General features: G+C 39.8%; 1 protein-coding gene across 4 annotated transcripts in view; it reads left to right on the top strand.

The window, feature by feature from the left end:
• Window positions 1-1,886: 1,886 nt before the first annotated feature.
• Window positions 1,887-10,077, top strand: part of LOC308177008 (uncharacterized protein) — a 65,836-nt gene continuing 57,645 nt past the window's right edge. For 2 of the 4 annotated variants that reach the window (XM_080553585.1, XM_080553586.1), the window contains exons 1-2: window positions 2,353-2,548; window positions 5,461-5,598. The gene's annotated coding sequence lies outside the window, so the exon portion shown is untranslated. Of the gene's footprint in view, window positions 2,549-5,460; window positions 5,599-5,977; window positions 10,076-10,077 lie in introns of those variants that run through there. The other 2 variants (XR_013938780.1, XR_013938781.1) reach the window with 2 other exon arrangements.

Raw genomic sequence — 10,077 nt, 5'->3', positions numbered from 1 at the left:
GCAGGAAGGAGGGAAATGGAGTTTATGCACTTGTCAGAAAAGCTGCAGCAGGGAGAGATGCAGCGTGGCACAGCACAGCTAACAGCCCTGCAGCCCGGGCACCTGTACCCGAGTCAACGCGGTGACACACCGGTTGCATCGCTGGCAGCAGTGAATGCCGCGTCCTGGCAGCCGCCCCGGCTCTGTCCACGTGTCGGCTGCCCAAAATCAGCGGCTGCTTTGGACTGTTCGTTGAAAAAAGTTGTCTCTTTTCCCCTTTGCTCCCCTGCAGCCTCGATCCGCCCTTGTGTTTTGTTTGGTGCTGCAGTGCAGTTCTGTGGCTTTAGTTTTCCGTACAGCCTGCTGGAAGATAATTTAAGAACGTTTTCTTTTAAGAACAGCAAGAGTGCCACATTAGCTGGCTCCCAAAACGATTGCTTGTCTGGTTACAGATAGCTGTTGACCTGTTCCTTTAATGTTACAAGTCTGCATCTCGCTGCTCTCTCAAGCCAACCTACTTCCTTCTTTTTAATGAAATTGTCCCTTTAGCCTTTTTCCCGGGCTGGCTTTTCAACAATAACATTAGAAACAGCCTGCTCAGTTCTTTCCTCTGCTAATGCCTTGCCCAGAGCTAACTTGCAGCTTCACTCTGTCAGCTGTAAGATATAGGTATACTGTTGTCTTAATTACTCATATTTCTCCTGCTGCTCATAATTCTGCTTGTTCCACCAAAGAGCTCTTCAGAGAGCTTTACTGCTTCCTTTTTCCTTTCTTTGGGGGTTTAAAGGTTGTCAGATATATAAACGCTCCTTGTTGCAGAGCTTTGGTGGTGACAGTGTCCTTTGTAGAAGAGATTTAGGGGGATGGGAGAACTAAATATGAATGCTTTTACACTAAGCCTCTGTGGAAGGAGAGAACACACGTAGCATTACCTTGCATAACAGAGCATCAGGAGCGTGTATGGCAAATCCCGTCTCTAACGAATAGCCAGGCAGCTATTCCTTCTGCAGCTTCAAGTGCTGATGCTGGCTGTCAGGAGTAGGGGTTTCTTTGCTCTCACTGTCCACCGCTGACTATTCATGAATTGATCTGGCCTACTGCTATTCCTCTAAAGCTACGGTTGAAGAAGGACCGGAAACTTAAAACCCACCATCGCTGTGCTACGGCAAAGCCGTAGTTCTTTGTGGTTTCAGCTCTCCCTTTTATGATTATACGCTGCTGCTTCTGTTACTGATATTAATTAAATAATCTGTCTGCTACTGCATGTAGAGTCACCTAGAGCAGACTGACAACATGACATTTGTGGGTTTTTTGGTAACGGTTTGAACCAGCTTTGTTGCAGAAGCGAGCTCTGTAGTGGGCGACACCTTTGGCCAAAATCCTTCTCTCCTGGCTGTTTGAAGTCCTCTTTCAACCTTAGTGGCCATCGGCTCTATATGGGGAGGTAGCTTGTTGGCAGAATACATCGTAGCACTCAGCTGGTTGTCATAGTTCAGTTTAGTTCAGCTGGCTGACAGGTTCAGGAAGCAGTACTGTGAATTCATGTTAATTGAATAAATTAAGAGCCTGTCAAATGGCTGTGGCTGAGCCTGTTTCTACCACCGAGCTTGTTGAGCTGGTGGTATGATCTGAGGTGGGACTGAGCTGGATGAACCTTCCGCAAGTGTGACTCAAACCCTCCACTCCAGCTTTCAGTTCGCTAATTTTGTTGTGGTTGCTTTTGAATAATTACCTGGAGAAAATGCTGTACGCATACACAGGAAGAAACAGAGCGGTGAGAGACAGCAGCATCAGAGAATTACAACTCTGAGAGGTTTAAAGTGACCTAACAGAAGTAATATGGCTACCAACAACAGGCTGCAGTAAGTCAGGACCAAACTCATCAAGTAGCACAGATGTGACTAAAGAGGCTGTTAGAAGAAACAAATGGAAATAGATGAGAGAACTTGGTGAGAGGCATTAGAACTAAAAAGTGATTCTGTTCTGCATGGAGGAATAGCATGGAGAAAATAGCTCTTCAAGCTAGTGCACTGCTCTAGAGGAGCTAAAAGGGAGTGGAGTAGCTGCCTCAGACAAGGCAAGTTTCAGGCAAGGTCACACAAGTTAGGACACATGGGAAATAGAAGCAAATGACAGCTCACTTCACACCCCTGTGTATGGGAAGCTCACAGCAAAGGAATGCCATACGAGCAACACATGGTGCGGCTCCTGCCCCGAGAGTGGGCGAGAGAATTGGTGAAGGTGGCACTACTGAAAACCCCAGTTCCCTGATGTTTGCCACAGAATTTGGTGCAGAGCAAACGGCCATGAGGTCTGTGATGCTCAGCAGCAGGCATCTGCACTGCTCCCATCTGCAAAGTGAGTTCTGCCTCAGTGAGAAGGAGGAAACACTCTGAGAAGCTGGCAAGGAGCAGGGGTGGTCAGTTCAGCCTGATTTTATTGCAGTGGCCAGTGGCACAGCTGGAGGCTGCCAACTGCAGTTGACGAGTAGTTATTTGGCTCTGTTTGCTCAAGGTTTCCTCCTGGAGCCCCAGCACTGTCTCCTGAAAGCAGCTCTGAGGGTGTGGGGGTGAGTATGTGGTCATGCAGCTGCTTTAGCAGCTAGTCCCTTCTGGTCAATCTTCTGCGGTGATGCTGGGCAAATTACTTGACCTTGTGCCTCCGTACTCCAAGTGTAAGGATATTTCCAGATTAACTTCTGTCTACAAAAGCAGGGGTTGTTAAGAGAAGTAGGTCTTATGACTGTGTGGTACTTGGATGCCATGGCAATGTAATTAGCTGCACAGCAATTTTACTAAAAATGTCTTTGGTGGAGGAGAGACCAAGGTGGGGGACTTGTTCAGGGGATGGATGCTAAAGGGGAGCAAGTTTCCAGACCTGTGGTTTCACCACAGCTTGACTGCGTAAGACAGGTCGTTGAAGGCAGATGTGGCTGACCCAGAGATTCAGAGTATAATGTTTACTACATGTGTTCATGTGAGATACAATGCAGTACAAACCATGTGAAGTGTTAATACATTACATAACAGCTTTCCACCCCCAGCAAGCCTTTTGAAATTTTTATGTGGTATCTTGGGCTAAAAATCTTTTTGAGCTGATGTATACCTTCGAGTGAACTTCAAGAAAGTATTACTGCTGTCATTAAATTCCCTTTTTCTCCCTCTTTCTCTTCAAACTTATATATGCGTTCAGGAACTTCTGGACTGCTTAATCCAAAGGAGAGAGGCATGGGTTTGTGCACGGAAATCTGAAAGGCTCAGAGCAGGAAAGCTGTGCTGATGATTCGTTTATCTCTGTTACTCTGCCAAACCCCGAGACTTTGGCTGCCTGGGTCTTTTTGCCTTTTTATATCTGTTAGGTCTTTTTTACTCCCTACCCTCAGAATGACCTCTGTAGCTATGGTTCCCAAATGTTACCCATATTAAATATGAGTACGTGTATCAGCATCCACAAGGCACATACTTCCAAGCTGTTCAAGCCGTTGCGTCGTAGCAGCAGCCTGTTTAGGTAGCAGCCTAAAAACCCCAAAGCCTAAAGCTTTTGGAGTTAATAGCTCTAGTTAGCTGAAAGTTATTGTGACTACATCCTTGCTACTCTACTGAGGAACAAATTTGTTCCTGTCATTTATGGTTTACCCTAGTGTAAATCTACCCAAGAATTGATAGGCTATTTTTGTTGGTTGAATGACGACTAACCATAGTAATAAAAAGTAAGCTTTCATAGTGATATTTAGAACATATTTTTAAAATTCAGTGAGATAATGCAACGATGTAATGAAGGGCGAACTTGGATCGGGTGGGATTTTGGTGGATTTCTTAATTCAGATGTTTTTCTCTTGTATTTGGATTTTCTTGCATGCTATGACGAGGCACAGTCAGACATATTTTCCATCCTGATGAATGAAACAGAGCTCAAGGAGTTTAGCTGAGATTGGCTTCCCCTGCAAGAAAGATTGCTCTTTGTTGCCTGGATCATAATTTTAAGGCATGAAAACTATTCATCAGGAAAGCAGCATTTTAACTCCTTCCATCTTGCAGCCTGATCTTTGCTGAGTTAAAAATCCTCATCCAGAGAAAGTGATCAGATTTTGTTATGGGCTGTAATAAGTCTATAGGGTCACCTTGATTACTGTACATCAGTGCGGTTCTAGCAGTATGTTCTTGATAAGCCAACCCATTGCCGTGATTTAATCCAAATCTGTTTAATCATATATAATCCACATAATTCAAACATACTCACCAAGGATCCGGTTTTATGGCTGTACCAGGGGGAGGGAAATCTTGTGTTGTCACAAGTCATGCTGACATCAGTGGGGTTTCTTATTGATGTAGGACTTAGTGGTGGCACATGCAGTTACAGCAAATTTGGGGTTTTAGCATATTTGCAATTTGATGTATTTTTAGGAGGCCATTGCTTTGAGTTAAGTGAGTAAATGAACTCTGGGCCATGTCCAACAAAATCCCTGACTGAGAATTGTGCCCGGCGGTCATTTCAAGGAAATATGTACAGTGGTCTGAAATTATTTGTTGTGCAATTAAAAAATCATAAGCCTTTTGTTTATATTTCTGGATTAGAAATTTCACTTTATACTTTGTATATCAAAAAGAGCCTGTGCATTTTACGGGGCATTCTTTATGGTTTTATGAAATTTCAACAAGACATAGATGCTTTTCAGCATAAGTAATGTATGGACATTATTGCAATGGTACTGGTGACAATCCTTGTGTTCAAGACATCCACATCAGGTCCCAGTACATTTATGGAGCCATTTGCTAATGTGATGCACATGCACCCTAATGCCTCGTAGCTTGGAATCTGGAAAAAAAAAAGTGCTCAAACCCCTGAGTAACAGTAAACATCTGAGTAATCCTGTTGAAGTCAGCCCATGCATCCGTTAACAGTGCAAACTAATCCTTAGAAAAAAATATGAAAAGGGCAAAAAGACGACACCGTTCTTTCCAAGCCAATGAAACCCGACGCGTGCTTAACCTTAGATACTGGACTGAGTAATCGGTGCACGATCTGAGAGACTGAACCCGTACTTGCAACCATGGCTTGTGAAAACATACTACATGGTGAACTTTTTGCAGCTTGCCTACTGTATCACTTCTGATACATTTCTGATGACAGTTTTTTTTCTTTGTGACCATTTTGAAATTTTCTATGGATTTGTTTTGATTGCAAATAGGCATACACATTAGCTAAAGCCAGATAATTTCTTCTGGCCAGCTTTGCCAGTAAATCACTGAGCTATGTAATTGGGTTTGTATAAAATTATGCATTGTGAACTTGGGAATAACTAAAACAGAAACAAAAAGTTGATTTTTTTAATAGTATCATCTTTGTGCAAAATTTTTGTTTTGACCCTGTTCTTCTGCTCCCTAACATGGTCATTTTGATTGTTCTTTCAAAGTTAAATGAAAAGCAAACTACAGAGTAAGTTCAAGTAAAACTGGTAATAATTTCTGGTTTGGCTTGTAGGTGGAGCTGAATACAATGCCTGCATTTGTGGCTAACTACAAGCAATACATTATGAAGATGATGGTATTCAGACACACACCCAAACAATTTGATTCAGACAAATTGGATACAAGACTTTGACCAGCATAAGAAGAACAGGTGAGAACCCTTGAGAGAGGAGCTGAAATAATAAGGATTCTGGTGGTCAGGAAAAATATTTTTCCTGAAACACAATAGATCTTCTATTAGAAACTCAAAATACTAATTACAATCTGCCTAAAGACTTATTATAAATGAAGTGGAGATAGAAACATGTTTATATTACGGGGAGGCTTATTTGCAGATAAGCAGGAAACCAGTCACACATCTTCACAAACATAATTTTAGCTGTTTTAATTAGCAGGTTTGCTTTGATTTAATTTAATTCAGCGATTCCTTCTATCTTTACTGACACATGTGCAAATAAAATGCTCCTACCTGACTTTTGACATCCAGTTTCCTTTTTCATTTCTGTTTTTGTTGTTGTTGATTTCGGCAGTGTTTACAGTGAAATGATGGGGTCAACACTTCCTAACAGCGTGGCCAACAGATGTAGCGTGGAGATGACAACTGTACATTTTAGCGATCTTTTGTTACCTCAGCACTGACTGATGGCTGAGGAGCTGGAAGCCAGGATGTCAAAGGCCATCAGAAGTCCTAGTAGCCTCTAGATCCCGTTTCTATTAGGGGCTGGGATGACAAAAATATGCCTTTTTGTGTAGCTGTGTGTAAAAGTGCAGGAAGCATTTTGCAAGAGAATGAGACCCTTAGAAGAAGCCCCATGTGTGCCTTCGGTAACTTATTATAGCTTGTGCACAAACTTCGGGTTGAAAAGCAAGATTTAAGAGCTGTCAGAATTCATATGTTTAATGTTTGGAGATTTGGTGGCTTTATCTAACAATGAAAGCAGTTATTGACAGAATAAGAATGTGTAGTCTGGTATAAAGATATGACATTAACATGATGACAAAAAAAAAGTCTGCGTTGACTTTGCTGAGCTTTGGGTTGGTCCGAGTGTGCAGAAGCTGTTTTTATTTCTTTATGTCAGAAAAACAACTGCTAATATACCAGGTGTTGTTCTCCCTTCTCTCTCAACCCCTCCCTTTTTCAGAGTCTCACAGCTGTATGATAGGTAATTAAAACAATCACGGAAATGTTTTGAAGCTGTTGTAGCATTTAGTTGACTTTTAAAATTCGTATTTGAAGAAGAATGGTAAAATTAATTTGTATCTGGCTCAGGAAAGTGCTCTTTACTTGAGCAATGGACTTTACAACATTGCCAACAAAAAGAATGAAATTAATATTACACTTGCCTTTATCTAGGGTTATTCTGTTAACTGTTTTATACTGGAAATTAATTTCAATATCATACAGACAAGTCGTGAATGCAGCAGTTCTAGCATACAGTCAGATAGCTTCCTCTTCATACTCATGGTAAAAATAATAATTCAAAAGAAGTAAACTTGCCAGGACAATTAAATGATTCTGCCTCTAGATAAAGGAAAGAGGAAGTTTATAAGAATGGACTGTGAAATACATAAGATTAAAAAGCATCATTTAAAAAAAAACTATTATGTGGCTATTTTGAAAGAACAGTAATTTTACAGGTTCATCTTTCTACTGAGAAAAATTACCACAGACTATGAGATACAGATAATTCTGGATAGGTGTATTTTTGATGCTGAAGCTCTCAGGTTTTTTTTTTCTTTCTCTCTCTTCTGTTTGTTTGTTGGCATATTTTTTTTTTCATTTTTTTTTCTGTGTTTCAGTTCTCTGCTTCAGCAGTTGGCTTTATAAAACTTGCAATTCATCCATTATGCTTGGTCTGTTGGATAGGATTTTATTCTTAAAATAAACTTCCTTGTTATATATTCTTTTTGATCCTTATAAAAAAAACAACCCTTCATCTTTACAAATGAATGTGTTACGTCAGTGTAAAGTGGATCATGGAAACTAAATAGCACAAGTGAACAACAAGCCCAAAAGCCCAATGAGCAATGTATATAAAATGTAAGAACATGAGCAAGAAAAACTGTATAACCTAAGAATTAAACAGGAAAATATTTTTGAAAACATGTTTTATTCTCTCAAACCTTGTGAGGTTCCAGATATTCACACGTTTATTGATAAAAATGGCTGCATTTGCAGGAAAAATTGTATAGAAATAACTCAGAAATAACAAAAATATCACACATGATGCAAGGAGAGTTTTAAGCTTCCCCTGTCTAAGTACTGAGTTTGTAGGTCCAGGCAGAAGCATCCCTCAGAGGTCAGGTGCAGGCTCGCTTTCCTTTTCTTGTTCTCAGAAGTATATCTGCCTTACCACACTTCTCTTGGACTGCCTCACAAAATTCCTCCTCTTCCTTTTGCCCTCCTCCCTTCCACTTTGCTTTGTCCCTCTTTGGAAATTTAAACTTACCCGGCATGAGCAGCGACAACTGCCACATACAGAAAATACAAGTTAGCGAGTTTTCAGTATGAATAGAATTGGTTCTGCCATAGAAATTACTAATTTAAAGAGAAACATGTAGGATGATAGATTTTGCATATTCCTCAGTGGTTTGTGGGGAATCCTTGCCTGGTGTGTATATAAATATGCACACAGAACAAGTGCTTTTATATATCTAAAATTCTGGAAGATACCAGCTAACAGTGGAAACCAAAAATGTTAGTACTGGCAAATCTCCATACTTACGCTACCCATTAATTAAAAAAAACACAACACACAACAAAATAAAAACAACCTATAGCTGTTTGTACAAATATTTCCTATTCTTTAAAGATGGTATAATCTCTTCTTCTTCTTTACTCCTTTGTGAATGCTTCTAACCACACACAGGTACTGCAAAGAAATTTACAAATGAGAATAAAAATAAGACTCAAACACTAATCTGCATCTTTGCTTCAGCACAACTCAATTTGACAGTATATTTTTACCAGGTGGAACAAAGAGCAATAAATTAGTTTTAAACATTTATGATCTTGCATTATAAAGACTGCAACAGACTGTGTTCAAAATCAATTGTCAGAGTGATGGGGGATTAATAACTCTGGTACTGTAACCTTTTACATATCTGCAGACCGGGTAAGGGCACATTTCAAGATCAGCTGCCATATTTCATTATTGCAACTTATATTTGAAAGACCTTTTTGATGCTTAAAAAAGAAACAGATTAGTTTTTAGTAGAGCTGGATGAATAACTCATAATTAATAATTCATTCAGTGAATTTTGCCTTTTATTCTGTGGGAAGAATAAAAAAAAACAGTTGTCAAAATTTTTTGTGAGTTCTATTGACTAGCTGGTTTTCTAATCAAAACTGGAAATCAGAATTCAAGGTGTGTTACTTGTTTCTGATTGGTAAGTCATGTGGTATTGGTTTAATTCCCCAGCTAATTGAGGACAAATACTAGAATAATTTCATGATTAAATGTTTGAGGATAGTGTACTTAAAAATCACTTGCCACATTCATGCAAGTTGAAAACCAGTTTTTGCAAGTATCACTGAAAGTAAAAATCCAAATGTATGAAAGTCATTGAAAGGAAATGCAAATGAAGCAGGAATATGGCCAAACTAAATTCATTACAGGGCACAAATGAGTTTCTGTAGACTTCTACAGTATTTTCCAGCTCTAGTTTTTCCTTGTTAGCTCAAGCATGCATTTTGAGAGAAGACCACTAAATATTGAGAATAAATATGGGAGCAAGGTATATGAGAGCTGAGGTAATAGGTTCTGTTCATTAGCAGCTTTATTGAATTTCTCTAGCTCTTCAACTATGGTATTGTATTTTACAATAGTGAAACATTTTATAACAGTGAAACCACTTGAACAGTTGTCATCTTCTGGCTTTTTCTACCTCTCAGCTGGCAAGTCTGAATCACACCAATGCGAGCTCTACCGGGCTAAGAGGCATGTATGGATTTTTTTTTTCTTTTTGCATTTCTTTTCATATATGCACTTTATTTTGGTTTCTTCCTAAATAGAGGAAAAGTAGTTAAAATTTCCCAACAAAATACACATATGCAATCTCCAGGGCTGTGCATACCATCTAACTGTCATTTCCTTTGATTAACCTTCACCTGACCTCACTCCCTAAGGCAGTTTCAAATCCTTTTGTTCCTCCATTTAAGTATTGCACTCTATCAGGTGAGCACATCTGTCATTAAGGAGCTGGCCATTTTACTAGAACTCAGCAGAGATATTGTGCTGGAAAACTATGTGTAGAATCTGTCACAGATTAGACAACCTGGTCTGATGCGCAGAGCTGGTGCCACTGGCTCGATGCACCCTTTCCAAATGACAAGGAAGTAGAGTTTGTGCAAATGTAGTTGAAGATAGCTGAATTTTAAGAATCTAGTTCAATGAATATTATTGAATTTTAAGATCAGAAGAGGATCACGACTGAGATAAACTGGACTCTTCTGTTGCAACTCCTTCATGTTTTCAGGAAGTGCCAGTTTGTGGGGATAAAATTACTAACAGGAGAGGGTCAGAGTTAACGAAGCGCCTCCTTTATAACACTAGAGTTTGGCAGTTGCCTAGATAGTCTGTTTTAGCATTTTGAAACCCACCAGGTTGGTGTTCGATCTCATTTTTTC

The sequence above is a fragment of the Anser brachyrhynchus genome (assembly GCF_964034855.1).
Source record: "Anser brachyrhynchus genome assembly, chromosome: 13".
Lineage (NCBI taxonomy): Eukaryota > Metazoa > Chordata > Aves > Anseriformes > Anatidae > Anser > Anser brachyrhynchus.
Note: the sequence above shows the minus strand (reverse complement) of the source record. Positions and strands in the feature narration are given on the sequence as shown.